We start from the raw sequence: 19,728 nt of genomic DNA, 5'->3' as shown, positions 1-19,728 counted from the left end.
AGGCCTTGCAACCGGGCTTTCCAATAAGGCAAATTAATTGCTTGTCGCATGAGGCGCCCCTACCGGGGAATGCTAACTGGGGTTCCCAGGCAATTTTTGATGAGGCAAGAGTGCCCCTCCTTTAGGGGAGCTTGCCTACTCTCCACCTTCCGACCTTGCGCCACATTTTGCTGCAGTGCACAGTTAATAAATAACTACCCCATAAATCCATTTTTGACGGTATACGTTCTTATTGCGCGTTTCACTGTTATTATTATAGTCATTATTATTGTTATTTATATCATATTGGTTAGATGTACGGCCATCGAGGACAACTTTGATTTTTCTCTTATCTAAGAAGGATTTAATTATGTTGAGTATTCTTCCAGTGATACCGTATGATCTAATTTTCCTGAGAAGACCTTCATGCCATACCCTGTCAAAAGCCTTAGATATATCTAGAGCTACTGCTCTACTCTCCCCTGCTTTGTCAAGTGAATTGTATATACGCTCAGAGATTACGGTTAGGATGTCTGCTGTGGAACGGGCTTGCCTAAATCCATATTATTGGTCGGTAAGAAGTTTAGCATCTGCAAGGTGATGGACTAGAGCTTGGTTAATTATGAACTCAAATATTTTGGAAAAAAGTGGGAGGAGGCTAATGGGGCAGTAATTTTCTGGGTCAGTTCTTTCGCCAAAATTCTTGAAAACTGGTACCAAAGAAGCAGCTTTCCAGCAGGCAGGAAAGCAAGATTCATTAAGGCATTTGTTGTAAAGTTTGGAGAGAACTGGAGTTACTTTGGCAGAGCTTTTTTTTAATAGCACAGCCGGGATGAGATCAGGTCCACGTGCTTTTGCAGTGTCAAGATTTTTTATAATTGCATGCACCTGAGAAGAGGTGATTTTCAGATCGTCAAGTGTGGCGTCTGTCCGCAAAAGAAAGTCTGAGATAGGGTGGTTAGCAGGGTCTAGTGTGGAGTTGGGGGCAAGCCGACTGGCAAGCATGTTAGCCTTCTCGGTTGCTGAGCAAACAACTTCATGATTGTTGGATAGTGGGGGAATTGTTGATTGCCCATTATTTATTACACTGTTGTAGATTTTCCAGAAGTCACGAGTTCCTAATTTCTGAACTTCGATGCGTTTTGGGGTGGTTTCAGTAAATTCTCTCTTAGCTGTCGCTATTTCTTTCTTACAGTTACTTCTGGCTTCTATATACTTCTGTCTGTTTGAACTAGATTTATGTCGGTTAAATTTGTGGTATGTCTGCTGCCTTTGCGTGATGGCAGCTGCACATGTGGAAGATAAACCATTTGGGGAGAGTGAGACTTGCTATAAAATTTCCGCGTGGGGACATGTGTTTCAATTGCTTTATTGAACCATTCAGTGGTCTCATTTGCGCACTGTTCAGCAGGAAGTGAAAAATATTTTTCCATGGGGCGCCTCTAATGAGATCCCTGGTGGCTTTCCAGTCGGCCTTTTTATAATATCTCGTTGCTTTGATCAATGGCTCTTTCATTTTGGCTCTAGAGTTTAGAGTGATTTCAACTATTATCACTACATGATCAGCATTCCCAAGTGGGCTGTGGGCGTTCGTAACACAATCATCAGGAACTGTGGTCAGAAACAGATCTAAAAGTGATGCGTGTTGCTCTTGCTGATCAGGGAAACGGGTTGGAAACGTAACCGTCTGTGATAGGGAATGAGATATAGAGAAGCTATGTGTTGTGGTACCAGCTGCGTCTGTGTAATTAGAGAATCCAAGCCAGTTACTGTGGTGGACATTGAAGTCACCAAATACATGAACTTGGTCGCTAGTGTCGAGGGAAAGTGCTGTATCTATGCTGTCAGAGACTTTGTTTATTATGGTACAGTCCTGAGTCGAGGGAGAGCGGTAGGGAAAATAAAAGTAACTAATATTATGTTGCATGTTAAGTCTAAAGCACATAAAGGCTTGATTGCCCGATTCTAGTTTTCTTTCTCTAGTCAGGGGGAGGGTGTTTCGAATATATACTCCAAGCCCGTGCATATGTCTGTCAGAGTCCTTACGGCAGAGTGTGAGATATCCGGGTATGTTTTAGTAGTTAGAGGGGATGGAGGAGTGTAGATTAGTCTCACTTAGTGCTAAGATATCAGAGGTGTTTGTGAGGAGAACTGCTTCAACATAATTTAAATTAGTTCTAAGCCCACGGATGTTAGTAAATGCAAGCATCAAGGGAGGAGACAATTTGATTTTTTTAGTTTTGTCCTGGTTTAAGCGTAATTTTAGATTGTATTGTCATTTTGTTTTGTTAGGTAAGGTTTGCTGAACAATTGGTTATGCAGAACACCAGACATGCAACACAAGTAGACCATCAGCTGACTTTCCAACTACTAGGAAATTCGTTTTCCTTTTTTATTTATTTAACATGCAAATCAGCCAATGGCAGCCGTCTTGGAGGAAATGAATTTATTGGATGTACGTAGCACGCAAGAGAGGAATGTTTCTACCGTAATAAGATTACGTGGCACATCGGAATTCGTAGTTAACGACAGCCAATTAGGTCAGGCACAAAGCATTATGTATCTATTCAGAAAGTCATAGTGACGTATCTAAGATCACTGTATATTTCAGGTACAGATATAATTGAAAGTAAGGCAAACTATATTCCGTGGTTTGTTATAGATAGCAAGGAAGCCAAATATTCAATACAGGCGAGTTTATAGTAATTGTAGATATTAAGTATATTACTTAAATAAAGTCGTATCTTCTAGTGGGGAAAAAATAAGTCCAGGTTTCTGAAACTTCTGGGATTTGCTTTGCAAAGGCTGTTTTTACCGCTAGTTTACTTGGACTATAAGAGTGAAACAGTATTTTGCCTATTAGGAGGAGGGAGGATAACGAATTTCAGCTTTAGTCAAGATAAGGTGGCAAAAAAATGACAAATAAAGACGATAAATAAATACAAATAAAACAAAACCAAAGGGAAACAAATAAACGAGTATGTATACATTTCTTAGAAGCAAGATTAATTAAAAAAAAGATTAATTAAAAAAAATATTAATTAAAAAAAGATTAATTAAAAAAAGATTAATTAAAAAAAAGATTAATTAAAAAAAAGATTAATTAAAAAATATATGTATACACTCCTAATCAAAAATTTAAGACCGCTTGAAAATCTTTAAAAAAAAGAAACTTTTTCAAGGATAGCTTTTAAATTCTTCCCACTTAAGGTAACCAATACTACAATCTAAAGGTTATGGAACAAAGCTACATTCCAAACATTTAATTCAGAAATGTACATTTTTATGAAATGAGGCATATTACACTTGATAAAAATTATAAGACCAAGGGTATAAATTGGTTTTTAGTTCAGTTACCAATTAGCAATCACTGCGTGAAGGTGTCACCATGCCTAAAGCAAGCAAACTTACCAAAGTTGAGCACGCTCGAATTCTAGATGTCCTTAAGGAAGATTGTTATAGCCGGCGATCGCAGCTAAATAAAACTGTGATTTGCAACTTTCCAAAGGACAGTGAAAATTATGAAAAAGCAAAATCTACTGGTAGGCCCCAAAAAATTCCTACATTGAGTAGGAGAATAAGAAGGATTGTGATGAAACACAGGGGACTTTCTTCTAGTCAAATTAAGGCAGTCACGGTTACTGATTGTAGTTCCGTAACCATCAGACGACACAACAAAATGCATAGTAAATAAAAAGCGTAAACAAATTCCTTGCCTACTTCCACATCACAAGGCGGACGCTTAAGTTTTGGTCGTGAATACCAAGCATGGTCGAGAAGTGAAGAAAGTCCTGTTTTCTGATAAGAAAAAATTAAGTCTAGATACTTCTGATTGCTTCCATATTGGCATAATGAAAACATGCCTCCTGAAATTTTCTCCACACATATTGGTGGAGGGTCCATAATGATATGGGCTACCTTTTCTTACAGAGGGGCGATGGAGCTCCAGGTGGTGCAGGATCGTCAGACAGCGGTTGATTATGTTAGCATGCTACAAAAAGCTTCGTCGATGACGTCGGTCCATTGTTTGTGTGGGGATGGATAGCTATTCCAACAGCACAATGCCACAATCCACGCTGCACGACGGACCTTGACCTTTTTACAAAAAATAGGGGTTATCTCTTGGAACATCCTGCATGCTCACAGAACTTGAACCCAATTGAAAATGTATGGGGATGAATGACAAAAGACGTTTAGCGTAATGGCAAACAATACTTAACAAAAAATAAACTTCGTGAAACCATCTTCGGAAGCTGGAGCCATATCCCTCGTACTTTTAATGGAACCGCTTATTTCTAGCATGTCCCAAACAATTTTTGAAGTCATCAAAAGCAGTGGAGCTAAAACTCATTATTAAATTTGGTTGCTGAATGTTTTCATACACTCTTCATAAAATTTCTGGTCTTATAATTTGGATCAAGTGTAAAATGCCTCATTTTATGAATAATGTAAATTTCTGAATTAAATGTTTGAAATGTAACTTTTTCTTTCCATAATCTTTTAGCTTGTAGTATTGGTAACCTTAAGTGGGAGGAGTTTAAAATCAATCCTTAAAAAAAGTTGGGTTTTTTTTTTTAGATTTTCAAGTGGCTTTAAAATTTGAATTAAGAATGTATATATATCCTAATAGAGGTGATGACATACAGCGCCTCGTATTTCCAGAAATAAGCAACTAAATTTCAAGTTCGAGTCAGTTTTTTTTTCTGACCAGATATTTAATAGAGGCTGAAATTCTCCACACAATCAATTTAAACAAGAATTAAAAAAAAAATGATGAAACTCGGGTACATCTAACGGATACATAAATGAATAGAATAATAAATAATACTTGAATTCCGCATCATATTCCAATCTTAACCTATATTTTATCCATCTACTTTCGTAACTAGAATTATTCTCTTCGCCATACTCATGACCTGCCACCAGTTAACACTATTATTATTATTATTATTATTATTATTATTATTATTATTATTATTATTATTAATAAAAACATTTTTTCCGGCCAAAAGCGACAACAGCGGCGGAGTTTTAAAAATAGCAAACGAAAAAGTAAGAGTTTCTAACCGAAATTTTAAGTTGAACTTGAAATTCATGGTTAAACAAGGAATTGTCTTACACATGTTCGGATGTTTCATGTTTCTGTCTTTGTGTACAATTTTTCGACCAAAAGCGACAACAGTGGCGGAGTTTAAAACATGGCAAACGAAACAAGTAAGCGTTTCTAACCGAAATTTTAAGTTGAACTTGAAATTCATGGTTAAACAAGGAATTGTCTTACACATGTTCGGAAGTTTTATGTTTCTGTTTTTGTGTACATTTTTCCGGTCGTCAGCAACATGAGAAGAGGAGTTTAAAAAAACGAACAAAGTAACTGAAATTATTATTATTATTATTATTATTATTATTATTATTATTATTATTATTATTATTATTTTTTAAAAAATTACTTTATTGGTTATTACTATTATCACTAATATTATTACTAGTAGTAGTAGTGGTGGTGGTGATGGTAGTGGTGATATGTTTTTATTATTACTGTAGCTGTAATGGTAGGTGTTGTTTTTTGCTGTCATTGCTATTGTTGTTTTTGCTGTTAATATTATTGCTACCGATATTAGTGTTGCCATTATCATTGTAGATTTTATTTCTATTGTTGTTGGTGGTGGTAATGGGAATAGTGGTGGTGATGGGGGAAAAAGGTCAGGAGGGGATCTTTGACCTTGGTGGGGAACCCTCCTAGAGATATTGTCTCGATAAAACTATCGGTGGTGGTGTAACCTTAAATTCACTAACCCCATTTATTGGAGAATGTCAAATCAAAATATTGAAAATAACGACGTGAATGAGGCTAGAACATCTTGCGATGGTCTCACGTCAGGTAGATGTCCCACTGGTCAACAGGGTGGGTCCTGTCGTCATTATACAATTGTTCAAAATTCTGAGAATGTGGCTGAATATAGGGGGAGTGAGAATTGCCAGTGAGGGTCCCAAAACACGAAGGGAGTTGGAACAGGAAATGTAAAAAAACGTGGACAGATGAAGAAAAAAGTATACGTGGGAATGCTTTGTAAGAAGTGGAAGTACAAAATCTGGTGGATATATCCGAAAAGTGAAGGAAGAATGGGAATCGAGAGGAAGAGGAACTAGAAGTGTCTCGAGTTTGGTATCCTAGTTTAAACAAATTAAAAATAACAGCCTGCTTTCAGTGATTGCAAGAGAAGAGATTGAATGGATGGTTAGGAATGAAATGAATAACGAAAGTGAAATTGATGAAACTAGTTCTGATGAAAGAACTGAGAGAGTGGAAGTGCAGAAGGGAAATGTAAGCGATGATGGGAGGCGGACAACTGAGGAGGTATGGAATCATATGGTTAGGGGAAATAATGAGAAAGAGTTTGAAGGATCTAAGGCAGAGGAGATCATTGACTCTGAGACAATGGAGCCAGTGAAAGGAGCAGATGTATGGAGAAGTGGTGATGAAGTTCGAACTTTGACTTCTGTAGAAAAAGAAGTACTTCAGAAGTTAAGAGAGGTTCTTAGAGACAATATCATAGAGATTCCAAGTATGAAGGTGAAAAACGAGGTAAAAATAATTCAAGGAGTAATTCACAACACCATAAGAAAGAACATATCGATTACGGAACTTAACAGGCTTCTGTATGCAGCGTCATACGTTATTGCGAATCGTCTTGGCTTATTATAGAAGAAAAAGGGAGAAATGAGGGATAGAAGGCCACACTGACAGGGGCGGCTTGAAGAAAGTATTAAACGGTGGCGGAAAGACATTGGTAGAATAAAAGAAATAAGTAAAGGAGTTAAACTAGGACAGAAAGCCAAGGACGAGCTTGAAAGGAGGTATAGATTGCTAACAATGTTGAAAGAGAAGATCGACACTGGTGGTATGAAAATTAGGAACTTTGTTGGAAAAAGTGTTGCATTTCGGCAGAACAACCTTTTCCAGAACAATCAGTCTCAGCTGTATAAAGAATTAAATGGTGGTAAACAGGCGGGAAATAACAACACTCCAAATGCAAAAGATGCAAGGAAGTTCTGGAGTGGGATTTGGTGTGTCGAAGGGCGATATAATGAGAAGGCTAGCTGGTTGGGAGAGGTCAGAGAAAGGCTATCAAAAATGCAGCAGATGCAGAACGTTGAGATAACCATCAATGACGTTATGGCTGGCATACGAAGGATGACAAATTGGAAGGCACCTCGTCCAGATGGAGTGATGGGCTTCTGGTTTAAACAGTTTCCATGTCTTTATCCACCTATAGCTGCTGCTCTGCAAAGGGTTGTAGAGTCGGGAGATGTCCCTGATTGGCTTGTGAAGGGAAGAACAACACTGATTAGGAAAGATCCTGCAAAAGGAACAGATGCCAATACTTATAGACGAATTACATATCTGCCATTGATGTGGAAACTATTGACTGGAATATTTGCAGAGAAAATTTATGAACATCTAAAGAGTAATGGTGTTTTTCCTGGTGAACAAAAGGGGTGCCGGAAAGGCTTGAGAGGTACTAAAGAGCAACTACTAACTGATAAAGCAATAATGCAGGATACGAAGAAGAAGAAGAAGAAGAAGAAGAAGAAGAAGAAGAAGAAGAAGAAGAAGAAAATAAGTCTGAGCGTAGCATGGATCAATTACAGAGAGGCTTATGACATGGTTCCTCATTCATGGATACGTGAAACACTATTGATGATGAAAGTTGTTGAGAATGTGGTAGGGCTTTTGGAGACAAGTATGGCTCGATGGAAAACGTTGCTGACAGCAAACAGAGAGAAGATGGGGCAGGTTGGCAATAAACGTGGGATATTTCAAGGTGATTCGTTATCGCCATTTCTTTTTGTAATGATAATGATGCCACTGAGAATCCTCTTGAAGAGAGAAAAACTGGGGTATAACTTTGGATCTGGTGACAGACGCCTTAACCATCTACTGTTTATGAATGATTTGAAAATATTCGATAGAAATGAAAAGGAAATGGAGAGACTGGTAGAACTTTTGGGGACATACTTAGAAAACATTGGGATGGAGTTTGGGATTAGTAAATGTGCGGTGCTGGTGATGAAAAGAGGAGTAAAGGTTCATTCGAATGGAATAGTGCTGCCAAATGGAGAAATCATGAAAGAAATAGAAGATACAGGATATAAGTATTTGGGAGTGCTGGAGGGTGTAGGCATCATGAACAGAGAAATGAAGGAAAAAATCAGAAAGGAGTATCTTAGAAGATTGAAACTAATTGCAAAGTCGAAACTGTATGGAGGAAATCTAATGAAAGCAGTAAATGTATGGGCAGTCAGTGTTTTGAGATACAGTGCGGGAATTTTAGAATGGTCTGACAAGGATTTGCATGCCATGGATATCAAAACAAGAAAAGTTTTAGCAATGTTTGGTATATTTCACATCCGAAGTAGCGTAGCAAGGCTGTATCAAAAGAGGAAAGATGGTGGGAGAGGATTGAAAAGTGTAAAAGATTGTATTAGAACCGAGGAGATGTCGTTGAAGGAGCATGTGGTAGGAAGTGAGCAGTGGATGCTTAAGGTTGTGGCCAATGAAATGGAGGTATATGAGACCAAGGCTGATTATGTGAAACGTATGGATAGAGAAAGGGCAGAGGAACTGGCTAGGAAGAAAATGCATGGAAGGTTCTTCCAGTATATAGCAGAAGTGGCTGATGAAAGATCATGGCAATGGCTTAGAGCTGGGTGTCTGGCTAAGAGTACTGAAGCTTTTTTTTGTGCAACACAAGAGCAGGCATTAGGAACACGATTGTTCAAAAAAGTGGTTCTAGGAGAGGAAGTTGCTGCAGAATGCCGGATTTGTGGTAAGACCTCAGAGTCAATTGCGCATCTTCCAGCAGGGTGTAGTGGACTGGCCCAGAGAGAGTACCGCAAAAGACACGATCGCATGGGACGGATATATTGGGAGGTGTGTAAGAGAGTTGGTGTGAAGTGTGCTGGAAAATGGTTTGAGGAGGTGCCTGATGAAGTGAGAACAAGTGAGGATGGCAGGGTAGAGGTATGGTGGGACAAAAGTGTCATAACGACCAAACAATTGGAAGATAATCGTCCGGATTTGGTCGTCATTGACAAGATCTCAAAAAACTGGCAGATTGTAGACTTCTTAGTACCATGGGGCAGGAAAGTGAGAGAGAAGGAGAAAGAGAAGTGGAGCAATTATTGGCGTATACACGGGGTTAAAACACAAATAATCCCGGTATTAGTTGGTACACCAGGAGTAGTATCAAGTCGTCTGGAAGGACAATAAAAAAAACTACAAATCCCCGATGTTTTAGGCGGTCTTCAAACCTCTGCAATTATAGGTACCACCAACATCCTTAGGAAAACCTTTGATCTTTGAAGCTCCTGGTTTGAAGCCGGGATTAAGGGAAATCCTCTGGAAATGAATCCCATCCCTTTCCAGAGAGACGTTCATAAGCGAAATCAGAATTATTATTATTATTATTATTATTATTATTATTATTATTATTATCATTACTACTACTACTACTACTGCTACTACTACATTTCCGCTGTCTCTACGCGGATAATCTCGTTGCAAACAAACAATAATAAATAACATGAAAGCAAAAAATCGATGGATATGAGAATCAGTGAATATTTCTTTGGCGTCCATTTTACAAATGCTAATTGTCGGCAGCATAGAATTCATAGGATTTTTGTTCGTTTGTGTCTTTCGGTGGAAGGCGCTAATCGCAGCACAAGAAACAATGGATTCTCTTTTAACCGACCGCCAATCGATACGAACCGAACAAGACAATAAAACTGACTCAGTCGGTCATAAACGTATTAGAATATAATGGAGACTTGCTCAAATTGGAGATGGCGTCAAGGGAAATGTGAAAGAAACAAAAACTTATATAGGAAACGAAGCAGGTGAATTCATCGGGATTTTTACATTTCACTGCGAATAAGAGTGCAATCGGTGCGTTTTACGCGAAAAATGTCATTTTAAATTTCAGCATGACAGACTAATATGAGACATGACAGACTAACCACAGCAAAAGTATCGTAGTTCAGAAGGCGCATAGGCAGCATTTTTCATTCGAGCAAACATTATTGAAGGTACTTTGTTTTATTATTCATTTTTTTATTTTTCGATTTTTCGTTTACTCGTTTTTCTATCGAAATCAAAGACATTAATAAAAGTCCCATAGGAATCACGAATGTTTTCGATTCAACTACGAATCATTTTCATGTGAAATTGGTGGAGTTGGTGCGATGAAAGTGAACTGGGGTTAAAAATGAAAGATAGATAAAATGAAAAGTAAAATTATCAATAAATTTTAGGCAGTCAGGTTAGGGTGAAAAAATAATTAAATAAAAGTCGATTAAAAGTTGGTTAAAAACTAAGTCAATTAAAATCTGAGCTCTAAAATCTAAAAGTTCATGAACCAAAGCATGGCAACTTTTGCGCTTTGCCGGACATTTTAATATGTTGCTACTGATCTCAAATGCGATGTTATTAATAGTAAAGTGATGTGTTCTAATGTACCTATTTACTATGCCTCCCCACGGGACACAGTTAGACACCAGGGTCGTTTTTTAACGTGGAGCAATGTAAATTGCATCGAAAATGTTTTACTTTTTGGGATTAATTTCATGCTGAACAATTTTAGTGTTTTCTACAAGAATTTGTCTAAGGTTGGAGCGGGACAGTTATGTTTTTTTTTTTTTTTTTTTGTAAATGTTGATATATGGCACTAGTGTTGGTATAATTTATAATTAGACGATAGGACAATGTTGTTGTATATCCAATCTATTAGTTTTATTATTATAAGAGTTACATTCTCTTAGAGGGAATTGGTTTGCTTTAATGTTTATATAGCTGTAGAGGAGTTGTTTCTAAGAATGAGTTTCGAGTTTTAAACTACTTGTAATAAATACTAAGTTTAATCCTACTGTTGCGATCCACTGTAGTTAAGTATCTATGAACGGTGCTTTTAATTGACTTTTCTTCAATTCTAAAATTTGATTGCATTTGGTTCTGGCAAACTATATTAATAGAATTAGAATTATGCGGCTGACTAATATTATTGTTAACGTTTTGTAGGTTTGTAGCATTAGTTTTATTTGTTCAGCAACGATGTAGTTGGGAAATTGATTATCAATGAGTAAGGTGTATCAGAATTTTTGTAGGAATCTTTGACACCTAACACGAAACTGCGAATAAAATATTAAAAAAAACTCGTAATTTCTCTTTTAAAAGTGGGTTGTTTATTTTCTTTATGGATTATACTTCCAAAATAAACTATTAAAGTTGTTTTAAAAGTAATAGAAATATTTTTTTTATTTTTAAAAAAACAGTAATGAATTTTACGAACTCAATATTTTTCAATTTTTAAACTTTAAAAATCTATCAAAATTTTTCTATTGATTCTATTTTTACGATATTTTCAGGGTCAGTGTGAAATTTTATGCTCTTTCCAATAAACCGAATATAATATTTTAGACAAACGGTTTTTTTTTTAATTCACTCCCCCCCCCATTTTCAAGTGTATATTAAAAAGTATATAATTAATTTACTCACCAAAGTTTTATATATCACGAATTAAAGAAAAAAGGTCAATAAATAATATATTCAAATTTAAAAAAAATAAGTAGTGTTTTTTAGAAATTTACCTGTAAAGTTCGAGGTTTAAAACCTTTTTTTTAAACCACGTTGTTTGTTTTTTCTTTTGTTTTTTTTTAATGAAACCTTGGTCCTTGCTCCTTTAATTGAAAAAAAATTAGGGCTTGAATTACATTTTCCGAGTAGTTATAAGCTTGGAAAGACAGGGGGTCGAATAATTCACGCCTCCCATTTTGAAATGTCTATTAAAAAGTAAATAATTAATTTACTCACCAAAGTGTTATATATCACAAATTGAAGAGAAAAGGTCAATAAATAATATATTCAAATTTAAAACAAAAAAGTAGTGTTTTTAGAAATTTACCTATAAAGTCCGAAGTTTAAAATTAAAAAAAAAAAAAACACGTTGTTTGTTTTGTTTTTGTTTTTTTTTAATGAAACCTTGGTCCTTGCTCCTTTAATTGAAAAACAAATTAGGGCTTCAGTTACATTTTTCGAGGATTTATAAGCTTGGAAAGATGGGGTGGAATTATTCACTATTTTTCACGAAATTTCTGACACACCTATCAATGAGTACCTGTTTTATATATTTTGTCGCAGTAAATGCCTTTCTAATCGATCAGACCAGTTTTGCGCGATTTAATAATTTTTTAATTATAGCTATCTTATAACGTTAAAGGCTGAAATTCATATGGGTTGCTTTTTTTGTATATGGAAGTGTTAAAAGTATTGTTGGTAGTGTCGAGGACAACGTCAATGAATGAAGTTTTCTGTTATTATCAAATTCTACTGGAACTTAAGAATTGAGGCTTTTTCTTTTTCATCTTGAAGTTTGTATATCAGTCCATTATTCCCCACTAAAATAAAGATGTCATCGGCATAGCATACATATATAGGGGGCTTTATATTATTTTAAAATATTTTGTTTTCTAGATCTGTCAGGTAGAATTCACTTAGGGTCGGCCCAAGGACTGGTTCCATTACAACTCCGTCAATTTCAGTATATATATGTTACCTTTTGGGGGTCATAAAAGCGTACACCCTTACTCTAAATTTGCAACATACGGAGCCGAGGAATAAAGAAATCTCTTTAATACGAAGAAAAGGGTTAATTAAATCTAACTAAAATATATCGAAAAATAGATGTTTGTTAAAACATAGTTATATTTCTAATATAAATATTTATTCATTGTAATAATTACGTAAAAGCCTAGCATATTCTAAGCTTATACGGAAAAAATTAACTATGGAAAATGTAAATACAATTTAAGAATAAGGAGTTAGTTTCGTATTTAAAAAAAAAAACAAATACAAGCAGTGTAGATTTAATCGTAGTTAACATACTTTAGATATTATGAAATAAAAAGTATATATTATAAAATGTTTAGTGTTGATGAAAACAATATAAAAACGTTAACTTAATACGTAAAATACGGCTTGAATAGCTCTTCTATTAAATCAAATATGGCTTCAATAACGTATCACACGTTGCAATTATTCTTCAAAAATTTTTTCGGCTTTATGTGATCATACCCAATTCTTTTAAGAATTAAATTTTTTCTTATGAGTCAACGCATAAAAAATTCAGTATTGACATAATGATGACCGATTGTTAATGTGTTACGAAACAGGTGCTGTAAAATTTTTTTAAATTTTGACATGTTGAAAGAAAATAATTTTAAGATGAATAAAATCTTGGAATTTGAATATAGCTGTTTTGTCATCCATTTGTATATGATCTGATGTCATATTTAACGTACATCAAGCTTGATAAATAAAAAAAATTGTATAAATTAAGGCTTGAATATAATTGAAAAAAAACATATTTTTAATAAGCATAGCAAATGCGGCAAAAGGTGACTTCGTGGCTAGGTTCGAATCACATGACCGGCAGAAATTATTACTCTACACTAATGATTGCGTAAGCATGAAACACTAGTGTCTGTATGTATTAGGTTGGGGCGAACAATATCGTTTTCTCACATATGTTACTTTTATATATGATTTCTTAATTAAAGCATTGCTATATATGTAGCCATGTTATATATCATTTTGAAGCGAGTTTTTCGCTCCATCGAATCGTGCTATCCGTTACCGTTCTTAATTTCTTCTTCATTTTTTGCAGGCCTTTCGGCAGTATGGATAAAATTCAAATCCGCACGATTTTCTTGTTCCAGTTCAAACTAGGTCGAAAAGCTGCCAAGACAGCTCGTGATATTAATGTTGCGTTTGGACCAGAAACCACTAACGCACGTGTGGTACAACGGTGGTTTAAGAAATTTCGCAGTGATGACGAGAGACTCGAAGATAAAGTCGGTAGCGGCCGGCCCATTGCGGTTGATGACGAACATTTGAAAGCCTAAATTGAAGCCGATCTTGGCAAAACCACACGAGAAGTTGCTGTTGAACTCGAGATCGACCACTGAACAGTGGTTCGCAATTTAAAGCAAATATGGAAATCAAAAAATTGGATAAATGGGTGCCGCATGAATTGAACGATGATAAAAAATCGTTGTTTTTTTTTGGGGGGGGGCCTTCAACGCTCTTTCTGCGCAACAAAAACGACCCATTTCTCGAGTGGATTGTGACGTGTAGTGAAAAGCGGATCCTCTACGACAACCGGCAACATTCGGCACAGTGGTTGGATGCCAGCGGAGCTCCACAACACTTCCCGAAGCCGAAATTGCACCCCAAAAAATTATCGTGACTTTTGTAGTCTGCTGTCGGACTCATCCATCACAGCTTCTTGAATCCGGGCGAAATGGTTACGGCGGAGACATACTACCGACAAATCGACGAAATGCATAAGAAGCTCCAACGTATGTACCCGAGATTGGTCAATATGAAAGGATCACTTCTCCTCTATGACAACGCTCACCCGCATGTTGCTCAACTGCCCTGCAGAAGCTGAACGAATTCGGCTACGAAACTCTGCATCATCCGGCATATTTACCGAACTTCTCGCCCACCGATTATCCCTTTTCAAGCATCTTTTTTTTTCTTTTTTTTTTTACATGGGGGTCACCACTTATCAAGGCCCAAAGGCCACCCAGGGATAAGGGTTATTGCGTGTACAGTAATCAATGAGATAGTATTGTAGTAATCATTAGTATTGGGGTTCTTGATAGAATGTCTTACTTAAGGGGGCGGTTTATCAGGAGTTTGTTTATGTTGGACTTGAAGACGTCCAAGTTGTAGTCAGGTGGGAAGCAGGCAAGCGGCAGAGAGTTCCACTGGCGTGCAGTTCTAAGAAAGAAGCTTTGCTCATGGAATCTACGTTTGGATTTAGGCACAGATATAGAGTGGGGAAAATTTTTGACAGTAGTTTCAGCCAGACGGGTGTTTCTCGTGAAAGATTGGTGAAGGGGGACGAGGGATTGGAGCTCAGACGAGCACTTGCCATGGAAATAGCGATAAAACAAAGACAGGCTTGCAACGTCTCTTCTGTGGGAGAGAGGTTGCAGGGAAGAGAAAAAGGCATCCCCCACTAAACCACGAAGTCTATTTTGTACTCTGTCAAGGCAGGATAGGCTGTTTTTAGCAGCTCCTGCCCAGATGTGGCAGCAGTACTCCATCCTTGGACGTACTTGGCTTTTATAAAGATAGACAACTTTCTGCGCGAAAAATGTTTCAAAAGCCCGGATGATGCCGAATCAGCCTCCAATGACTTTATCGCTTCCAGAACTCTGGATTTCTATGCTAATGGGATAAATAAACTTGTTTCTCGTTGGCAAAAATGTGTCGATTCTAATGGTTCTCATCTCGATTAATAAAGTTTATTATGAAAAGAACTATGATTTTTTGAAGTTGAACGTCAAAAAACATTATTTTTGCACCAACTTAATTAAAATGAATAATTATGTGTGTGTGTGTGTGTGTGAGGTGTAAATTTTACGAAAATAAACATATATTTTACTTGCTTAAAATTTATAATTTAAAGATATTTCAGAGTCAAACTTCATCCCCAGTATCTTGTTTATTTCTTTTTTTTCTTCTTTTTCCTTGCCATGTTGTTAAGTTAGAGAAAGAAAACTCAGTCATAAAGATCCGCGCGTTGTCTCTCAGCGGTTGTATTTTGAAATGCCGGGAACGGTGCGTCGATGACGCCAGATTAACGTCAAGGGTGTGAGTTCCATTATAGATTTATTTATTTTCGTAAAATTGCTAGTCAAACCCGAGTGGATTTTTACATCTGGTTGACAAAATGCACTAGTATCTAATTTTGCTAAGTGCTAATATTGTATTACAAATAAATGCACAAAAAGTGGGAAACAGTTGCATAACTAGATACTTCAAAGTAGTTACGATGCTTGTGCAGTAAAATTCGATTTCAAATAAATGCATTTCAGGCGAAAACGCTATTACGTACGTACGTACGTGTCATGTCAAAATGAGTACGAAAATCAAAACATTACGAAAAATGATCGTGTGTGTGGCCGTTACACTTTAACCGTGTCCTTACATTTCAACTACTCGAACCCAAACTGGTACCGACGCAGTAACGAACAAACATTGAACCGCATAAAAAATACGACTCAGAATTTGTTTAAAGTGTAAATAAAGAATATTTATTCGGGAATCTTCCAACAATAACTATTAAATTATCTTTGAAAATTTTTTTCGCACACACACAACCTCTGTCATGTTATATGTTCCGTTTAAAAGTCCCCCTCTCTGATGCCGGCCATAGACAGCTTATTCTCGCCCTCAACTTCACGCGTCCATTTTTCACAGTAAATATTTTGGTTCCCGCTTTTTTTTCTTTTTTTTTTTTCTATTTTCTTTTTCTCTCAGTCTTCTTTCGATGACATCAGTGCATGTACACTTGCTTAATTTTCATATGTGCTAAAACGACTGATTCGGATATCAACATTATACAACATTATACAACAATTAATGCATTTTCCCCTTTTCAAGTCACAATACAGTTTGACCTTATCATTAAGTATCGGCAGTTCTGTGCTTTCTCTCTGTAAAAGAATGTTTATCGTAATGATAAACATTTGATCAGTTATTGCTGCTATTAATATTACAGATATGTAGTAGATTTGCTTTATTGTTAACAGAAAAAAAGATATGAATAATAATAATAATAATAATAATAATAATAATAATAATAATAATAATAATAACAATCTATAAATACCATTATTATTATTATTACTATTATTATTATTATTAATAATAATAATAATGATAATAATAATAAAATAATAATAATTATTATAATAAAAAAATAATAATAATTATAAAAATAGTAATAATAATAATAATTATAATAAAAATAATTATAATTATAATTATAATGAAAATAATTATAACCATAATAAAATAATGATAATAATAATGATAACGATAATAATAATTATAATTATAATAAAAATAATAAGAAGAATATAAAAAATAATAATAAGTATAATAATAATAAAAATAATAATAATAATTATTATAATAAAATAATAATACTAAAAATAATAAAAATATTAAAAATAATAATAATAATAATATTAAAAATATTAAAAATAATAATATTAAAAAATAATAATTTTAATAATAATAATAATATAAATAATGATAATAAAATAATAATAATAAAAATAATAATAATTACAATATTACATATTACATATTGATATTGTTATGAATATTGATGTCATTATGTTTATTAATATTTATATCTTATATTCAGTTTAAATATTATTATTAATATTTGTATCACATATTTATATTTGATATTATTAATAATATTTATTTTATATATTCGTATTAAAATACGAATATATATTAATATGAATATATGGCATAAATATTCATAACAATATCAATATGAATACATGATATAAATATAAATAATAATATTTAATATGATTATATGATATAATATTAAAAATAATATTTAAATTGAATATAAGATATAAATTTTTACAATAATATTTAATATGAATATATGACATAAATATTTATAAAAATATTTAATATGAATACATCATATAAATCTAAATAATAATAATATTTAATAGGAATATTAGATATAAATATTAATAAAAATATTTAATGTTATTATATGATAAAAATATTAATAATAATATTTAATATGAATATATTTTATAACTGTTAATAATAATATTAAATATGAATATATGATATAAATATTAATAATAATATTTAAAATAATTATATCATATAAGTATTAATAATAATATTGAATATTACTATATGTTATATCTGTTAATAATAATAATAATATTTAATATGAATGTATGATATAAATACTAATACAAATATTTAGTATTAATAAAAAATTTTAATATGAATATATTTAATATGAATATATGTTATAGCTATTAATAATATTTAATATGAATATATGATATAAATATTAATAATAATATTTAAAGTAAATATATCATATACATATTAATAATATTAATAATAATTAATATAAATATATGATATAAATATTAATGAAAATATTTTATATGAATATATTATATGAATATTAATAATAATATTTAATATAAATATGTAATATAAATATTCAAAATAATATTTAATATGAATATATGATATAAATATTAATAATAATATTTAATATGAATGTATGATATAAATATTACTTATAATATTTAATATGAGTATATTATATAAATATTAATAATAATATTGTATGTATGAATGAATTATATAAATATTAATGAATTATATAAATATTAATAATAATAATAATAATAATAATAATAATAATAGAGAAATGGTCAACCACCTCAGCAGGAATAACCTTCTTAGTGATACACAATATGGTTTCCGCTCTGCAAGATCTACCGCAGATGTGCTGACTGTTATATCCCACAGGATTAGTGAATCTCTTGACAAAGGCTTCCTTTCTAGGGCAATTCCTCTTGACATATCAAAGGCCTTCGACAAGGTATGGCATAAGGGTCTACTTCACAAGATTTCCAGCTACAGTATAACTGGAAATGTTTTCTCAATCATTAAATCATTTCTCTCCGATAGGCTCATAAGAGTAGTGGTAGATGGACAAAAATCGGAGGCCTGCAATATAAATGCTGGAGTCCCTCAGGGGTCAATCCTAGGCCCAACTCTCTTCCTGATCTACATCAATGACCTCCCTAAACACATACTTAAATCATTCGTTGACATCTATGCTGATGACACGACCGTCTACGGCAACACATCAAAGGCTGTAAATGACAAAGTTCTCTCTGATTCTCTCTCCTCTGATCTCGAGCACGGGGTTCAGTGGGGGAAGATGTGGCTGGTTACCTTTAATGCATCCAAAACCAAACTCCTATCCTTACATCATCAACGCTCTGATCCCCATCTGGTATCAATTGTGATGGATGGCTCTCGTCTGGGTGAGGCCCCGTGTTTTGACAAGCTTCTGGGCTTGACCTTTACTCCTGATCTGAAATGGAACACTTACATCAAGTCTGTTGCCAAGATCGCTGAAAAGATGGTGGGTTCCTTCTACCGCTCTAGAAGATATCTCACTACTGATGCAATTCTCTATCTATATAAAAGCCAAGTACGTTCAAGGATGGAATACTGTTGCCATATCTGGGCAGGAGCTGCTAAAAACAGCCTATCCTGCCTTGACAGAGTACAAAATAGACTTCGTGGCTTCGTGGGGGATGCCCTTTTCTCTACCCTGCAACGTCTCTCCCACAGAAGAGACGTTGCGAACCTATTCTTGTTTTATCGTTATTTCCATGGCAGGTGCTCGTCTGAACTCCAATCTCTAGTCCCCCCTCGCCAATCTTTCACGAGAAACACCCGTCTAGCTGAATCCACTGTGAAAAATTTCCCCCACTCTATATCTGTGCCTAAATCAAAACGCGGATTCCATGAACAAAGCTTCTTTCTTAGAACTGCATGCCTGTGGAACTCTGTTCCGTCTGCCTGCTTCCCGCCGGACTACAACTTGGATGTCTTCAAGTCCAATGTTAACAAATTCCTAATGAACCGCCCCCTTAAGTAAACACTTCCTCAAATCTCCACACTAACGTAATGTACTTGCAATAACCCTTATCCCTGAGTGACTTCCGGGCCTTGATAAGTGGTGATCACTGTGTAAAAAAAAAAAAATTTAATAGAAATATTTAATATAATTATTAATAATAATATTTAAT

Source organism: Euprymna scolopes, chromosome 17 (assembly GCF_053919585.1).
Source record: "Euprymna scolopes isolate OS-2025 chromosome 17, ASM5391958v1, whole genome shotgun sequence".
Lineage (NCBI taxonomy): Eukaryota > Metazoa > Mollusca > Cephalopoda > Sepiida > Sepiolidae > Euprymna > Euprymna scolopes.
This window is presented reverse-complemented; position numbering follows the sequence as displayed.